At 38.1% G+C, this 19,751-nt stretch overlaps 1 protein-coding gene across 4 annotated transcripts in view; it reads right to left on the bottom strand.

Annotated features, from left to right (window-relative positions):
• elfn2b (extracellular leucine-rich repeat and fibronectin type III domain containing 2b) overlaps positions 1-19,751 on the bottom strand; it is a 101,225-nt gene that overhangs the window by 12,290 nt on the left and 69,184 nt on the right. The window contains exon 3 of one of the 4 annotated variants that reach the window (XM_082138606.1): positions 8,752-8,820. The exons of 2 other annotated variants lie outside the window; for them this stretch is intronic. The gene's annotated coding sequence lies outside the window, so the exon portion shown is untranslated. Of the gene's footprint in view, positions 1-7,672; positions 7,772-8,751; positions 8,821-19,751 lie in introns of those variants that run through there. One more of the 4 variants, XM_082138607.1, reaches the window with a different exon arrangement.

Raw genomic sequence — 19,751 nt, 5'->3', positions numbered from 1 at the left:
CGTTTTTAGATCACTACCATTTCCCACACTGCAAAATATTTATGAAACAAGAACAATGACAATTTTAATGAAACCTGCAACCGAAAAACAGTCCTATCAAAGGCTCCCAGGCAACATTTGCAGTCTGATCATGCCTCTATATCTCGATGCCCCTCCACCTTTTCTCACTTGTTCCTCTCTTTCTCACCCTATATTCCTTCCTCAGCCCACCAGAGATGTGATCTGGTTTGGTGCTCCACATAGTGAGGCCCAAAGGAAGCTTTAATTAGGGCTGGGGCTAAGGAAAGGAGGTGCATCCCAATGAGAGCGCAGTCTGTATGCGTGAAAGAGAGGCTAATATAAATGAAGAATTATAACACAACCCCAGTTGGATAGAAATCGCTTGTTTATTTTGCGACTCAATACCTTTACACCATGAGATATTGATTGATTGCACACAAAGTGTTTGCTCTCCTGCTTTCATTAATTTTGTACAGTCGTCAGAGCAACAGACAGATTGACACCTGATCTAAACTTGGAAAGTGTTCTCGTTAGAAGTGTCAATTACTGATTAATGTCTCTCCAAAACAATTACCTAATTAGTTATGATGATATCTAAATGACATCTATGTACCCAGAGAGGGTCTAAATTTAAACAAAGGTAAGTCAATTTTATATTGACAGTGTTTAAGTTAAGTAAGTCAATTTTTTCATCTTAGTCTTTCCATCTGCCAGCCAATTCTTTTAAGTAAATCCAAACAGGGCCTGAGTGGGAGGTTTGCTTCATGGAAGTGTAAAAAGTCTCATTTCAGATTGGTGTGTGCTATGTGCCATGGTTTCATGTAATACTGCGAGATATACAAACACACAAGAGCCTTTGATAATATATGTACTGTGTAGGCGCAAAACAACACACACCTTGCCATGGTTTCGCTTTGTGTGGTGGTGAGGGCTAAATCTGAAATCCCCAGAGCATACATAAAGCAAGCATACATTACCGACTCGTACTGAGACAAAATAGCAGTCACACTATATGTTTCAGCTGTGTTTAACTTTTCCCAAGGATCAGGTGCAACTATCGTCTTTTTGGTATATGAGAAATGTAGGATAAGAAATAGTAGGAGGAGGAGGAGGAGAGAAGTAAAGAAAACAAGAGCATATTTAAAGATTTGGCAATGGTTTTAGTGTTGGTGGGAGAATATTTCTAGATGACTTCTGAAGGTTAGAGAAGGGGTTTGACACTTGTAACTCTGCTTGAGCCCTGCCTCGTTGCTGCTGACTAGAACAGCACAGAGACCAGGCTGTTATACGGCCCAGGACATCACCATGGTCTCATTGTCTCTACTGACAGGTAACTGGGACAGTGTTGACACTGATGCAAAGGAGCAGGCTGGCAATGCTTTCCCTTCCCTCTAGGAGGAAATGTCAGGCAGTGTGAGGTGAGCCAGTATGAGGCAACGTGAGAAGTTTTGAGAAGTAATATGAGTCGATTTGGAGCAGCGTGAGACGAGTGACATGGTGTGAGGCGGTCTGAAGCAATGTGAGGTGATACGGTATAGTTTTAAGCAATGTGAGGTTGAAGTAACTGAATAAGGATATTTACATGCACTTTCAAGAGTTAGTTTTCGGTCAGACTAAAACAATAATTCATCCTGTAATATAATGTCAAGTAAATGTTTAAGTCAGACTTTTCCAGACAAACAGATCTAGGTAATACATTCGTGGCTCAGAATCCTACAACGTATTGTCATTTAAACTACATTTGGCCTTACTGTAGTGCACTTATTATAGACAGGTGATGCATGAAAAAGAAAAACTGTCCAAACTAGATTTTTAAATATGTGATAAATATGTTCCAACTTATTGCACAACTTCTTTTTTTTTATTTGTAAAAAATATTTTTTTTATGAAATATATTTTATTTAAACCTTTATCTATATACATAATAAGATATTACAAAATGTATCTTTTAAAATATTTTTTGGGGAAAAGGAACCATGGCAAAATACACTACCTTTTAAAGTTTTGAGGTAAGTTGTTTTTAAAGAAATTAATATTTTTAATATACAGCAAGAACAGTGATTTCTATTTCAAATAAATGCTGTTCTTTTGAATCATTAAAGAACCCTGAAAACGTGTCACGGTTTCTATAAAAATAATAAGCAGCACAACTGTTTTCAACATTGGCAATAATCAGAAATGTTTCTTAAGCTGCAAATCAGCAAATTAGCTTGATTTCTGAAGGATCATGAGATACTGAAAACTGTAGTAATGATGCTGAATAAATGACTAAATTTTAAGATTACAATAGTACTGTTTTCACTGTATTTTTGCACAGCCGTGATGAGTATAAGAGACTCTTTACAAAAACATACACATTTTTGATAACACTTTATTTTACAGTGTCATTGTTACATACAGTATGTTACAGGTTACTAGTAATACCAATAAATTATGCATAATTACATGAAACTTACACTAAACCAAACCCTTATTCTCTCTATATAGTTGTTTAGTATTACTCAGTACTTAAATGTATAATTACAGTGTAATAAAAACCCTTTAAAATAAAGTGTAACCAATTTTTTTTTAAACGTTTGAATGGAATTGTATGTTCATGAACATATACTTTTAAAAAATTAATCTAAAAAAAATCTATATTAGGAATGTATTTTTGCACATAAACATATGTTGTGAAACTAATAAAAGGATGTTTGAAGCAATGTGAAGGAGTGTGGCTCGATACAAGCCTGTTTGACGCAATGTGAGGAGATGTGAAGCAGTTTGAGCAGTAGTATGAGGCAGTATGAAGCAATGCGAGGCAGTGTAAGGTGATGTGAAGAGGTCTGAAGCAACATGAGGCAGAGTAACATGATGTGAGACAGTCTGAATCAATCAATGTGAAGCATGTAAGGTGATCTGAGACTATGTATGTGGCTTGATTCATCAGGTTTGCTCGCCTGTGATGAGGCAGAGCTCAGCCAATATAGTTTAACATCTGCAGCAGGAGTAATGCCAAGCCTCTAACAAACCCACAGGGATCATATGTTTGTGTACCACACATCTGCTGCTGCAGCCTCACACAACATAACTGTACTTATTGCAGGGCTTTAGAGATGTCTATACACATGCACAGACTGTTTAATAAGTGGGGATGATTAGAAGTCATTATGTTATTGGCACCTGTATGAGAGAGTAACAATATGTATGAAAAAGTGACTAGTCATGAGGATTAAGTTAATGAAAAAGCTATGCGTGTTTGCACGTGTAGAAACGATTATTATGAGCTGATTATGATTAGTCTGTGCAAGTGTACATGTGTGAGTGGGGTAAGATGTGTCAGTGGGTAGAGACCTGCACTCCTGCGGGATTACCGCGGGACCCAACGTAACAGACTGTGGCGCGGGACAAGATTTGATGGGCGATGTCGGTGCGGGTGGTAAGATACTCATGTGTGTACAGGTTGCAGGAGAATAAAATGATTCGCAGGACTCACTTGAAATAGAAATATCTAAAAATAAATATCTAAAAACAAATAAATTGTTATTCTTCTTTTCACAAAAGCAACAAGAACAACTAAAAACATTAATGTTGTGGGTGGGAGCAGGGAGAAGGCAACATTTATTTTTGCGGCAGCTGGACAGAATTCCGGTGGAGTGGAAAATCCATAGTGGGTACATTTGAAAATGTATTTGCCAGATGTAAAAATATACAATATGAGATACATTTAGAAATATTTTCATAAAAATATTTTAAAATAGGGGGAATGAACTACAAAGCCCATGATTCATGAAGCATTGTGAATGACAAGATTTTAAATGATTTGTCAAAAGACTCACTGTGCAGTATTAAATAAAATATTAAATAAATAAAAACATTTCCCCCAATATATTAGCTGTGGGGTAGTGTGCTAGATGCTTTGGGGAAGGCTGTGCCAGTGGCTCAAATAATAGTAATAATGAGCTTTGCCTTTTAATACAGGAAAAAATGATTACAAATACTATAAAAAAAAATGAACATTAGTGAAATATTATTAGGTGTATTAGTTTTACATCTAATTTCTTCTTGCCTAGAGCACAACTTGAGTAAATGTTTACCCACACTCCCCTAATCTGAGAAAGACAAGATTAGAAGACCCTGAGGCTGACTGCCACCCAGCGACTACAAGTCTTTCAATTAATGCTCATACTTTTCCCAGAGACAAAATGAAGGACAGATTGAGAAACAGCTGAAGAAAGTGAGACCGAGTGAGAAAAGCTGGCCAGCCTCTGATCTGTAAGTGTGGTTCAGACTGTGTGAATGAACTTCATCCTTCCCATGGGGAGTGTTTTTTTCCGGTCAAGACTTAAAGTGCTAACAGGCAACACTCTGGTAAACAAGACACAATCCTTTTCTTCGGCTTTGTCAATGGCACATCTACAACTGAAATGCTCTCTCTCTCTCTTACACACACATATAGTATACACAAGGCCGCCACCCTGCAGTAAGAAGTGAGGCGCAGTGCTGTTCTCCCCAGCAGGGAGGTCTGTACTCCCTTTTCTAATTAGAGCAAATTGATCACTATGCATTGTGATTTCGTCCGGTCCACTGCACAATGTTTAATGTTTGGCCCCTAGGTTTTAGTGCGTGTGTGCGTATACATGTGTGTTCATGAAAGCATGAGTAGTTTCTTTTTGAAATCCTGGCCCACACACATTAGTTTGTCTGCTCTGAGCAAGTGTTCAATCGTGAAAGGATTTATCATTTAAATTGAAGTTGAGGGTGCTCTGTCTGATTCTTTAATTTGAACTTTGCTCAAAAGGAAACTAGCTCAAATAGCATAGCATGGTGTTAGCCACATTGAGGCCATGGGTTTGATTCCCAGGTATTAACTGATAAAAATGTATACTTTAAATACAACATGAGTTTCTTTGGATAAATTTGTCTGCCACAAACATGTAAATTTGATGCCAAACTATAGTGTCATCAAAAAAAAAAAGAAATATATATATATTTTTTTCTCTTCTATAATTAAAGTGCAACAGTAACTGGCCACTTTTTCAGCAGTCTTCTAAGAGTATTTTCCCCTTTCATTTTTCTTCTCCATAGGGATTTAAAAAAAAATCTTCAATATAAAGTTTCAAGCTATAATCCAACAGGTCTATAAATCACTTACAATACTTCTTTTATGATGGAATGAATAACAAGCCCATGAAGGTTTGTGAATGACATGATCAAATAAAAATACGATGGTACAAAATAAAACTACTGATAGGTTTAAAACTGGCCAGTAAACTGGATTTATTTTGATGAAATACTATATAATTTTCAAAAAATGACTATATAATACTATATAATTATACTATATAATTAGTATAAAAGGTTTAGAAATACTAGTATATTAGTAAATAAATACTATATAATTTTCAAAGACTAATAATCAAAACGGTACCACTATAAATAAGCAATAAACAACACCATTTCTTTGGCCATGTCTCATCTTGCCTAGGGCGCCACGAGAGGCCTCTCTGCCACTGGTGCTTCCTCAAAAAAAATAAAAAAATAAAATAAAATATCACACCCCTAGCTGAAATGAGGTAACACATTCTGCATTTGATCATCTGTGACTGCAGTCGACAACCATGGCTAACCAAGCAGACTGATGCCTAACACACACACAAAAACAGTGCGCACAGGCAGCACTGACGCAGCTGAGCAACAAACTATGCCTATCTTCTGCAGAGAGGGGCTGTTCATGGGACGGCTGCCCATTCTGTTGAGACAGCCCCTTCTGTAGAGAGGTTTGGCCTAGCGGGGGAATCCAGACGCCAGGGATCAGACCGGGCCATCACTCACTGCCCCACGGGAGAGAAGGAACTGAGCAGATAACGGAAAGAAATTAGGTCTGCACGTCCCATCATGCCTTGCTAAAGGATGGAGCTGTGTGACCCAGTTCCCAGCGTCTCAGGTGTCCACAGAGAGAGACGAGGAATGTCCCAAATCCGCATTTAACCACACCACGGAGTATTTAACATACATTCCTGCCCTTCACATACACTTGATGACACATATGCTGTTCACTTCTGCCCTGTAACTTCACTGTCTAACACACAGCAAACTGCACTTCACACACTAACTCATGACTGTCAGCTCTTAAACTTTGCATGTTCTGTCTGCAGGGCAGTATTTAACTCTTTTCATGAACTGATATAATCCAGAAACACTGTACTCATATTGAAGTAGTTTGTCTTACATAATTCATCCCACAGGGTGAGACTGACGGCAATTCTTTTTCCACTGTGTGCTGCTACCGAATAACAGCACACATTTAATGGAGATTTCACTAAAAATCCCTGTCTTGAAAGTCATGGCCTAGGAGTCCGGTGCTAATATGGGTGCTGCGGGTTCAACACACATCATTTGCATACAGTTGACCCATCATTTCTCTGTTGTATCTATCCATAAAAGTGGAAGAAGACCAAAAATAAAGTTCAAAAGCAAGTGTTGTTTAGAGTCTGTGTCTGTGGTCTGCCTCAGCAGTCTAACATCGCTCGTCAACGCCAAAGTAATGGAGATGGCCAATCAAATCAAAGAAGGCAGAGAAGCAGTGGATGAACTCCAGTACAATGCTTCAGTTTTAACAGTGAAAGAGTGCAAGGTAAGAAGTAGGTAAACTTTTAATTTTTGACAACTGTTTAACGACAAAAATGTTAAATGAACAACAATAGATTTCAGTCATGGTTCGGAGTGAAAGGATGCATATTTAAAATAAAAATATAATAGTTTAAATGCATTACAATAAATTCTGTTTATTTTATGACTACCAGTCGTATTTTTACTCCACCCTCAAAAAAGAAAAAGAAAAAAAGAAGTCCTCCCTAATGCTCAAGACATGGTTATGGCAACAGTAATTACTTTCAAGTGATTCGTTACAAAAGTGCAAATCAAATATGCAAAACCCAGAAGCTCGAACGTATGTGTGATGCGCTAGAACAGGCCTGTTTGGCCCTGTCCCAAATGGCATACTTCATGTGCATTTTAGGTCTTGTGGATTTACACTGGCTGCCATGTGCAAGTGTCCATTAAGTCCACAAGACGGTATGTGTCCCATTTTGTCATTTAAGGTTTGAGAAGGGTGCTCGCGAGCACGCACTTTGGAGCTGATTTGCGGCCTCGACTTTTGCAGAGCCTGCAAGCCCACGAGCTCCACAGCAGACTCCTATCTGACAGTCAAAGCGGCGTTACGTCACGAAAGTGTGGACTCGAGGATTTCGAGGGCTTAGGGTTCCATTTGGGACCAGCACCTCCTGCATGACACCTGCATGCTAGCTGACATAAAATAAAGGATCGGACTTAGGATAGCCGATACCGATCATGAAAAAAATTGCATAATCGGTCCGATACCAATCCTTGAGTTTGGCTCTAGACATACAAAAAATATAATATCGGTTACTTCAATACTTTTACTCGAGTACTTCTACTTTATTATTCTTGTGAGTTATTTGATCTTTCAGTTATTTACTGTAAGTGGATTTTCATGCTTTTACTGAAGTGATAATTAGGTATACAATGTGAGGAAGGCATTGCTATGACTTGCAATAAATCTAGCTATTGTATCGCAACTGCATTACTTTGCGGCCTGATTATCAGTAATGAGACTTATGTTCATTAAATAAAGAATTAACAACAGTTAATTTACTCTTCATAAACATACTATTGCTGATGTCAGGCATGGAAATCACAGTCTTCAGTAATCTGACTCCAGGCTTTCATTGTCAATACTGATCGCTCTACTGCGTCAAACTGTGCTCATTCCAGCGAATTCTTCCTGTTAATAACAAAAATAACAGATTATTTTGGCTGCATAACACAGCCTTTTCTGTATAAAGAAAAACAAGAAACACATGGAGGGGCTGCTCATGCTGGCAAACTCATCTTCTCACTCTCTCTAATTTTATGTTCCAGCATTTCTATTGTCAGTGTTATGGCAACACAGCAGTGATATCACAAAACTCTGACTGATTGTTCATAAATGAGAAGCTGAACAAATGAAAGGGAGAAAGGCAGAAATTATTCCCTCGACAGTGACGATGATAAGGTATTCTTAATAAGCAGCCCTCTACTTCATAAATTGTTTAAATAGTAATTAGGAGAAACAGATAGTAAAACCTTTAAGCAATGAAAAATAGATTAAGAAACATTAGCAGAAAAAAAAAATCATATAGAATATGGACTTTTATTACAACTACCAATACGTTTTGATACATTACAGAGTGCTGTTTAATCTGTTAAAGGGATAGTTCATGCAACACATTTTTTTTTTTTTTTTTTTTTACTTTTTTGGTCCCAAAAATGACTTTCTTTCATCCATGGAACACAACAGAAGAAATTTTGTACAATGTTCAAGCTGCTCTTTTCCATACAATGAAAATGGAGAAAGATCAGGGACAAGAGTGGTTCCAATTCACTTTCATTTGATGGACAAGAGCAGCTTGGCCAGTCTTTCCACAGAAGAAATTAAATCATATGGGTTTGGAACAAGTAAATTATGGCATTTAGATAAACTATCCCTTTAACTTCTGTAGTTAGCAGAAAACCCATGTGTAAAGTCGACACAGTGAGAAGAACAAGAATACTTCCAGGTATAACCGCTGAGAGCAGCTGCCTGTGCGCATATGCACATTCCACAAGAGTGTACGTGGCGTTTTCTCATAGATATGCTCGTGTTTTTCTGAGGTTGCCTACTATCACGATTTTCTATGTGTGTGTGCTGATATCTATAACTGTGTGTACCTGCGTGGTCGTATTGGCTTGTCTTGTTAGCCATGGAGAGGTATGATGGTATGACAGCAGTCTGAGGCTCTGCAGCAGGAAAGGAAGACTATATGTCACTGTCAGAGAACAGGACAGCCTGGTTACTCTTTGTGCGGCCCTGCCAGCCAAACAACCTATCGATACCATTACAAACCTCACGTCAGAGGCTCTTTATCAGACTAAAAGATCGTAGCATGCATGTTAATGTATCGCACCGTAATGCACCAGTGCACAATGCTGATGCTTTTAAATAGTTCCACATACATGGCACTACATGGATAATTACATATCACATTGCCTTTAAAGGGAGGCTTGTCTTGTAAGTATGCTGTAATTAGAAGAACCTATGTAAAATGTTTCACATAAATTAGCACTTGCATTGATATTAGAACCATGAATTATAAAGCAAAACACAGAGGTCTTGTTCTTTCTCCAAGGCTTATTTTTTATCATTTTCTCAGAAGTCTCAGATGTAGCACAATCTATTTATCCTAGACAGATTTATACTATTAAATGTATTGTATATTACTATAATTAGTCAAATTCATGTCAAAACTCAGTGCATAATTAATTTGCATAGTGTTATTTTAATATTATTTATGTACTATTATAGTACTTATTAATATTAATATTTTGAATTTGCTTTTATTTTTGTATTTTCAGTTTTCATTTTGGTTTAAGTTTTAGTCATTTTGTTGTCATTTACATTTTTGTGATTTGTTTCTATTTTTTTTTTTTTTCAGTTAGTTATTTAAAAACACATCATTTTAAAAGTGTCATCAGAGCTCAGCTGGTGATACTATTTGAACAGAGGAGATCGTTTACAGATTGAGAAGTACTAAAAAGGCACTGATGATAAGGATTTCTGTGTGGCTTCATCCATTTGGGTCATATTGATTCCTAAAAGAGCCCAAAGGCTCATAGCTGATTAAATTCACAGAAAAGTGCTGTGAAAATCTATTATTTTAATAACAGCTCTCTCTCCTGGTGCACTGTTACACATGCTCAAAGTGGACTTAGTCCCTGCAGAAAGGGCCATTTAGACAGACAGGTTAAAAAAGCAATATCTTTTAAAAGTCATAATGTTCGAGAGAATTAATGGAAAGAAGCCGAGAAGTTGTGTGTGAGAGAGAGAGAGAGAGAGAGAGAGAGAGAGAGAGAGAGAGAGAGAGAGAGAGAGAGAGAGAGAGAGAGAGAGAGAGAGAGAGAGAGAGAGAGAGAGATTCCATTATCATTCTTTACGATTATTATTGTTCATTCTTGCTTTTTTCATTATTTACTGTTCTTCAATCTATTGTCTGCAGCTAATCTGTTTCAGCTTCAAAATACAAATTGAATTGTGGGAGAGAGAGAGAGAGAGAGAGAGAGAGAGAGAGAGAGAGAGAGAAAATACTTTGAATGATATGAAAGAAGATAGAATCTCCTCCCATCACCCTTTGCTTCACTAAGTGATTACTGACCAAGAATGCTAATGAGGAATGAAGTGGTGAGTCACCGCACTCCTCTACTGAAGCACACAAATATGAGACAGCACGCACACTCACTAATACACTCACACACTGGGATTGCTGACAGGTTCCATACACTGTTGAAACATTGGGAAAGCAATGAGGAAGTATGTAATTTGTCATGATTCGAGTCTGTTTGGTCGCTTGTACTGCAGTGCGGCCAAACGCAAATATATACAGTATATGTGATTGCAGTAATATTATACCATTCAAAAGTTCGGGGGGTTATTTTAAATTGTAATAATATTTCACAATATTACTAATTTCAGTTTTTATATATATATATAAAAAAAAAGTGTCACATGATCAGTGTCTTCAAAAATCATTCTAATATGATGATTTGCTGCTCAAGTAACATGTATTATTATCAAGGTTGAAAACAGTTGTCCTGCTTAATATTTTTCTCAGCATTCTTTGATGAATATAAAGTTTAAAAGAACTGCATTTATTTGATAAAAGTTTTGTAACAATGTAAACGTCCTCATTGTCACTTTTGATTAATGTATGTAAAATATCCTTGCTGAATAAAAGTAATGATTTCTTTCAGGGCTGCGCGATTATGGCAAAAATCATGATCTTGATTATTTTGGTCATTATTGTACACAATTATTTAACCAAAATTATAAACGCAACACTTTATTTTATTTTTTTTTGCTAGCATTTTTCATGAGCTGAACTTAAAGATCGAAGACTTTTTCTATGTACACAAAAGGCCTATTTCTGTCAAATATTGTTCACAAATCTGTCTAAATCTGTGTTAGTGAGCACTTCTCCTTTGCCGAGATAATCCATCCATCTCACAGGTGTGGCATATCAAGATGCTGATCAGACAGCATGATTATTGCACAGGTGTGCCTTAGGGTGGCCACAATAAAGGGCCACTCTAAAATGTGCAGTCCACTCAAGGGGGTCCCAATACAGTAAAAAAAAACACACAAAAAAAACACGGTTGTTGATTGTGGCCTGTGGAATGTTGGTCCACTCCTTTTCAATGGCTGTGCGAAGTTGCTGCTAATTGCGCATATTGCCAGAACCTGGAACACGCTGTTGTATACGCCGATCCAGAGCATCCCAAACATGCTCAATGGGTGACATGTCCGGTGCTGGCCATGCCAGAACTGGGATGTTTTCAGCTTTCAGGAATTGTGTATAGATCCTTGTAACATGGGGCCGTGCATTATCATGCTGCAACATGAGGTGATGGTCGTGGATGAATGGCACAACAATGGGCCTCAGGATCTCGTCACGGTATCTCTGTGCATTCAAAATGCCGTCAATAAAAATGCACCTGTGTTCATTGTCCATAACATACACCTGCCTGTACCATAACCCCACCACATCCATGGGCCACTCGATCCACAACGTTGACATCAGCAAACCACTCACCCACACAACGCCATACACGCTGTCTGCCATCTGCCCTGTACAGTGAAAACTGGGATTCATCCGTGAAAAGAACACCTCTCCAAAGGGCCAGACACCATCAAATGTGAGCATTTGCCCACTCAAGTCAGTTCCGACGACGAACTGCAGTCAGGTCGAGACCCCGATGAGGACGACGAGTATGCAGATGAGCTTCCCTGAGACGGTTTCTGACAGTTTGAGCAGAAATTCTTTGGTTATGCAAACCGATTGTTGCAACAGTTGTCTGGGGGCCTGGTCTCAGATGATCTTGGAGGTGAAGGTGCTGGATGTGGAGGTCCTGGGCTGGAGTGGTTACATGTGGTCTGCGGTTGTGAGGCCGGTTGGATGTACTGCCAAATTCTCTGAAACGCCTTTGGAGACGGCTTATGGTAAAGAAATGAACATTCAATTCACGGGGAACAGCTCTGGTGGACATTCCTGCAGTCAGCATGAATGAATGTGTTTGGGATGCTCTGGATCGGTGTATACGACAGCGTGTTCCAGGTCCTTCCAATGTCCAGCAACTTCGCACAGCCATTGAAAAGGAGCCTATTGTGGCCAGCCTAAGGCACACCTGTGTAATAATCATGCTGTCTAATCAGCATCTTGATATGCCACACCTGTGAGGTGGATGGATTATCTCGGCAAAGGAGAAGTGCTCACTAACACAGATTTAGACAGATTTGTGAACAATATTTGAGAGAAATAGGCCTTTTGTGTACATAGAAAAAGTCTTAGATCTTTGAGTTCAGCCAATGAAAAACAGGGGCAAAAACAAAAGTGTTGCGTTAATAATTTTGTTCAGTGTAATTAGGAGTGGGCAATATGAATATTTTTTGTTTTAAAATTCCAAAATAGCGCTATGGGCCTATATATAGAGTACATTTTGCTGGAAATAAGGTTGCTATAATATCACAATTTTAAATACCAGTGAATCACAATTCTTGATTCCAATTTCAACACCACAGCTAATACTAGACTACCTAATGTATGTAAAAAAAAGTCCTCGAACAATTATTGAAGAAAACAAAAGAATAAAAAAAATCTATAAAAACAAAGAAAATAGGACAAATATAGAAAAAAAGATACAAATGAAATAAACAACGCTTTAAGTTTTTTATGAAAGTCAATAACAGTGAAGTATTCAGGCACACACCTCAAATTATGCACTAATTCTATGCTATATGGTCAACCGTAGTGTATGAACTTTAAAAGGTTATTTTGAACTTGAATTTATTGATTATCATTAATGGCTGCTCTGCCGTAGAAATGAAGCATAATCAAATTATTTGTCTCTGGAACATAATCTAGGTGTAAAATCCAGTTTTTAACACCTCCTACATTTCTTTCTCTCTGCATCGGCATCTTGAGAGCCCCCTTTCTATTCTTCCCATGTCTTCATCCATTTCCCCTCTTCCATTCTTTCTCTCCTCTCTACCCCTTGAGGCACACGGCATTCTCTTATAATGATGCCTCTTCTTAATTCTCTGTTCCGTGGTGCATTAGAAAGGCACTGTTCCAGAGGGAGAGCTGAGAGATGTGCTCTGACTTTGATAGATTGTCGGCTATTAGTGGGTGGGTCCCAGCATGCTATCCGCCTCCATGACACGCAAACACACACACACACACACACACACACACACACACACACACACACACACACACACACACACACACACACACACACACACACACACACACACACACACACACACACACACACACGCTGCTACCTGCCACGGAGGACCAAGCCAAAAGCACACAAGCACAGTGGGGGAATACCTCACTAATCTGTCTGCCACGCATCCCTATCCAACTGAGTGTGCACTGAGTGAATATACACTGAGACTGATAGCAAAGCACAATGACTAACGGCCTATTGAAAATGACATTCACTGATGGAAAAAGAGCATGCCATAACTGAAACCAAACACTCACTTTGCTATGCCAAGTGAGCAATGATGTTCTGACTGATTTATTTGGTTATTTTGGTCCTTCAAATTCAATATTTAAGGGAGTATACACAGACAACATTACTGCAAAACATTTTTTTTTTTTTTATCAGGACCCTGACTTATTACAGTAACTTCCAAATGGACATGAGTTGGAATTATTATTTTATGATGCATTAAATTTTATCATGAGAAGAAACACAGAGTGACATGAGAGACAAGAAACACAGGAAGTCAATTACTTGGGATGACGGTCAGCTATACAGTCATTGTGCAAGAGATTATGTACAGTCAGAAGAATAGCACCACTAAAGAATAGCATTATATATATATATATATATATATATATAATGCTATTCTTTTGAACTTTCTATTCAACAAAGAATCCTGAAAAAAATCCATCACAGGAATAAATTAACATTGTAAATATAGTTATTTTAAATTGTAAAATATTTTACTATTTTAAAATTTATATTGAATTGAATTTCTGATCAAATAATTTCATCCTTGGTCAGCATAAGAGACCTCTTTGAAAAACAGTAAAAAAAAGAACAACAAAAAAACATTCTTACTGACACCAAACTTTTGAACAGAAATGTATTTGAAAAAGTTAAAGTTACTTGTGAAGGGGTAACCCATACTTGGAATTTGTCAGAAAGCATTTAACCCATCCAAGCACACACATTAGGACACACACACTGGGCAGACATTTTTTCTGTGGCACCCATGGAGCGATTGAGGGTTGCGATTGAGCCTTGCTCAAGGGAAACTCAGTAATTTCCTGCCGGTATTGAGAATTGAACCCACAACCTCCGGGTTACCAGTCTGACTCTCTAACCATTAGGCTACAACTGCCCCAAAAACTGACAACAAAATGATGTGATTGACCAAAGTAAAATTAAAGTAAAAGACAGAACGAACATAAGAGTTAAAGGAGAAATAAATATTTTTGGGGCAGATTGGCCTCTGAAGAGAATGAGAGAGAATGAGGGAGGTTGATTTAAACAGACAGAGTATGTGAGAACGATGAAAAGAATGATTAAAAGAGAGAGAGGTTGAGATTTGTGAATGTGTGTGGGTGGGAGATGAGAAGTCTATAAACTGTATTTTCTGTCTGACTGGAGATGACAGAAAGGGAAATGCTCCTTACTACCCTGAGGCCACACTCACCAACCAGAGCGACACAGCCGAGGTCAAACTTATTGACAGCTATATCGGACCAGTGGGAAACCTGAACACTGATATAGGAAAGAGAACAACTTCAGCAGAAGACAGCACGAAATATATAGGGTTTGTGACAGACTCAGACTTAAGTTTGTCAGGCCAGGTACCCCCATGGACCACAGCAGGGACCCTCTGATCAGAATAGTGTGTGTATTTAAAATAAAAAAATAAAATAAAAAAATGCATTTAATAAAAAAAAATAATAAAAAAAAATAAAAAAAATAAAAAAACTGGGCATTGTTATATCGATCTGCGTTATTTTGGGATAGTTAAAAATGTGCCCGATTATTTTGAGTTTAAAAGAGCATGAGCACAGTCGACACTTTGAATTTGCACGTATAAGGATATTGCGTCAGGAGCTGACTAGCAAAATGCTTAAAGCTGCCGTCGGCAACATTTTTTTGATCATATTCAGTGTAATCGACACTATAATCCGACAGAACAACATAAATAAGGTGGTTTTAGAAAAAACCCGAGCTTCTAACTCCACCTGGAGCGTGTTATTTGTTTTGCAAAAATCCAGCGCTCCCGCTTCATCAGGTCCAATCAGCGCAGGGGGGTGTGAGATCTGACTGTCAATCACAGGTCGTGCACACGCCACAGATCTCCCCTCACTCGCGCACGTTAATATCACATGCACACGCCACGCCTGAAGTTCGCCTGGAGATTGCATGAAGCGTGATGGCGGAGAGAAAATCTACGAACAAGCTTCCAATTCCTCGGTTATTGCTATCTATGGATAGATTAGCCAGGGCAGCCTATCTCCGAGTCCATGGTGTTGATAGATGCTGAAGAGACGGACGCATTCACAGAAAATCAGGTACACACGCACAGTGACGCACTGACGAGCACGACCTCGATGGGAGGGTGCTCGCTGGTAGTGGGGAGGGGCATGAGAGTTGTAAACATTCAAAATTTTGGCTAATCGACCCAATCTGCCAGACTTGCCGACGGCAGCTTTAAAGGTAGGGTAGGTAATCCTGTTCAGAAACACTTTTTTTTATACTGGGTGAAATGGTCCTTCCATCCTGATAGTAGTCAATACATTATGTGTTTAGAAAAAGGAATGAAAAAAATCAGACCTCTGTAGCAGCTGCAGGACAGTAAAAACTCTGACCAATCACTGCCATTCGGTGCGAATGTAAAGAACCAATCAGATGCCTTCATGTCTCGTGCCCGAGCCCCACTGCGCGCGCTGCCCTGCGTGCACTCATCACATGTCACCGTTCCCGGAAATATTCAGCTCAAAGCACCTGCATATGCAGTCAGCGAAGGCAAACAAGGCAAAAACTACTTCCTCGGACCCTGCCCGCGCTCTTGAACGACCTCCTCTGCTTCGCCCTCGACCCCGGACCTGTCCTCGAACCGACGATGCGGTACTTGTCTCCAGACTCGGAGTGTACGTTAGTCTTCATTAGAGTCAACAATGTTTTCATCATGGAAACTCTTACATGCAAAACACCGTATATGTTATGAATCTTACACGAAATTCATCTTCATCACAGTGTAACTGATGGTAATGGAAAAACGTGTATCAATGCAACCTGTTTTTAGTTTTGCCTTATAAATATAGCTCGTTACCGAATCAAACTTTACCATTATCGATATGCTAGCTTGATAGTGAGTACTAAAAGAAATCTTATTTGTTTATATTCATAGTGATAAAGTTAGGTATTTTATTACATGTGATTCTGACATGATGTCACTGTATGTACTGCGCTCCTTCCTCTCCACTCGTCTCAGGTAATAAATGCGTCTTGTTCCAGCCTGAGCGTTCATGTGTTTTGGGGGCGTGGCTTTGGAAGGAGCTCAGAAGGGAGGGGGTGGAGTGAATGGAAATAATGAGCTGTGTTTATTGCAGATTAAAAGGTCTACAGTCACTCGATTTTTATATTTTCTTTTTCAGAGTACTTACATTTTAATTATGTATTGGTATATAAAGACAGTTTAAACAAATTTGGAATGTTTTTTTTTTAGAAAAAGGATTACCTACCCTACCTTTAAGTAAAAGTTTGTTTTCAAAGTCAATGAGAAAACACACTGTCTGTATATATTTTAAATTCTGCTTTACTTCACTGTCCTTAAAAGGCATTTTGTTATGCAATAATAATAAAAAAAATTTTTTTTTTTTATTATATAATAATAATACATTTTATTTAAATTGCGCCTTTCAATAACTCAAGGACACATTACATAATATTGACAAATAACACAAATAATACTCCAACATAAATGTTGCCTATAGCCTCCAAATGTCTGCAACCAGCCCTGCATTAACACTATACTGTTAAAAAATTTGGGGTAATGAATCATTTTATTTAGCAAGACTGCATTCAATTGAAAAGAGTAACAATATTAATATTAATATATATAAACATATCTATTTCAAAGAAAGGATGTTCTTTTGAACTTTCTATTCATGAAATAATCCTAATAAATATGTATCACGATTTCCACAAAAATATTTAGCAGCAAAATATTAAACACAGTTGGCAGACCCCCTGAGGACCCATAGGGATTTGCGGACCCACTGTTTTAAAAGACTTTGAGTAAACTGTGTTTATTATTCATACCTTCTTTTTTAGTGGAGAAAGCTTCACGTTTGATTGGACAGACCTTCTAAACATAGCACACAGAAATACTGTGTGTGTAAATGCGTCTGCAGCATATCTGAGCCGAAAGCCCAGTGAGCTGAACTTGAGCTTGATTCAGAGTGCATGAAAACAGCTTGCCGCGTGTGTCTGCTTTGCACTCTCATATCATTGAATTGTTTTGTCTCTTTTATTCAGGGGTGATGGTAGAAAACCTGCTAATAAACTAGGGCACTGATTGTCTTCAGGCATAGAGGAGAAAACGAAGAAAAGAGAGCACAGACAGAGCGGGGAAGAAAGAAAGGGAGACAGAACAGAGAAACTGAAACAAGATAATATAATGTACAGTTTATTAAAGGAAGGCTTTAGTGAGACATCAAACATAAGAAACTGTTCCTTGCATTTCTACTGACTAAATGTCAGAGATTATACTTTAACACAGATTTTTAATTAACCACAATCATCTACAGTCATTCCCAAATCCATCAGTTGCTTTCCTTATTATTAAACATGTCCAAAACAGCACATTTAAAATCACTTTAGTTAAATAACGGTCATCCATTGTTCTTACTGGCTTTGACAGAAAACAAAGCTGTGTTTCCATTTTAATTGTTGCTTATAAGATTGTACAATATGAGTAAAAGCCAAGGCACAAAAGTGTGCTTAATTTTTTTGAATGTGCACTTGTAGTGTACTTCAAATCCTAAAAGCAGTGTACTTCAAATCAGCATGTTTTACAAGACACTCTACTTCAAAATGTCATTCCTTCATGCATCTTTGTAATTGTTTGTGAAATTTAATACCAATTTCTAAGTGAAAATTGTATCTACATCAAATTATTTTCAGTGAAGTTCACTTGTTTTGGTGTGTTGACATGCTAAGCACATGTAAATACATTTATTATAATTTTAACTGTAGCGTGTTACTCAATATTACATTTTGTTAATATATTTTAAATGTATTAAATTTCAACTTCATAACAAATGTGTTATTACAAATATATTTAAATACATGATTTACAAGTTTCAATAGAACTGACATTAAAATATATTTTAGTTTATCATAAATGCATGTCAGTACATTCTGCAGTTCACTTTAACCGTATTTTAAAAACATTAGAAAAATTATATATAAAGATGCAATGAAGTCCTACTTGGGTCAAAAAGGCAGACTGTAGTTCAAATAAGTGCATTTAATATTGCACAAGGGGTAAGATGTATATCTTATGACTTCATGATTGACAGACTTTTGGGTGTTTTACATCAAAATTGGTGTCATGTTTGTGTGCAATCCTTATTGACATGCAAACCTGAAATGGTATTGGCAAACCTAAGCAAGCCCCTGTGCTAATGATGACAAGTTGTCAGAATGTCTGGGGTTTGTGGCTAGATGGAAAGAGGCAAGTAAGATCAAAACATGAAGTGAACGCTAACTAACAAGATATTTATGTTTCAAATCAAACACGCTAGTATCAACAGTTTAACTGAACATCTTACACACACACACACACACGAAGCTCTGCTCTTATTAGTTCTTTATTAGTCCTTTAAGGGTACATTAAGGTAGAATAGCAATAGATAAGAAACACAGGTGTACCTTTGAGAGCTACAATCTTTTCAGGTGTTACACCCCTAAAGGTAAATTTTTTGCATATACTGTATATATATATGCAATAATTTCACATATATGTGCAAAATTTTTACCTTTAATAATAATAATAATAAATTGAATTTTTATAGCGCTTTTCTCTAACTCAAAGTCGCTTTACAGGGCAGAAAAAATGGATAGGCAGAGGTGAAGAGATGGGTCTTGAGGCGGGACTGAAAGATGGTAAGGGACTCAGAGGTGCGGATCTCAAGGGGAAGGGAGTTCCAGAGCCTTGGAGCTGCCCTCGAGAAAGCTCTGTCCCCGAAACTGGAGAGTTTGGACTTGGGGATGGATAGGAGACCGGCTGAGGTGGATCTGAGGGACCGTGAGGGTTGGTAGGGGGAGAGGAGGTCAGTGAGGTATGAAGGGGCCAGGTGGTGGATGGCTTTGTAGGTAAGAACCAGAATTTTGTATTTGATCCGGTGGGAAATGGGAAGCCAGTGCAGTTGTTTTAAAACTGGAGTGATGTGGTGCCAGGATTTGGAGCGGGTGATGAGTCGGGCGGCTGCGTTTTGGACCAGTTGTAGTCTTCTTATGTAAGTTGAGCTTATACCAAGAAGTAGTGAGTTGCAGTAGTCCAGTCGTGAGGAGATGAAGGCGTGAATGAGTCTTTCAGCAGCAGGGGGTGTGAGTGAGGGTCTGATTTTAGCAAC

The sequence above is a fragment of the Leuciscus leuciscus genome, assembly GCF_965113295.1.
Source record: "Leuciscus leuciscus genome assembly, chromosome: 1".
Taxonomy (NCBI): domain Eukaryota; kingdom Metazoa; phylum Chordata; class Actinopteri; order Cypriniformes; family Leuciscidae; genus Leuciscus; species Leuciscus leuciscus.
Note: the sequence above shows the minus strand (reverse complement) of the source record. Positions and strands in the feature narration are given on the sequence as shown.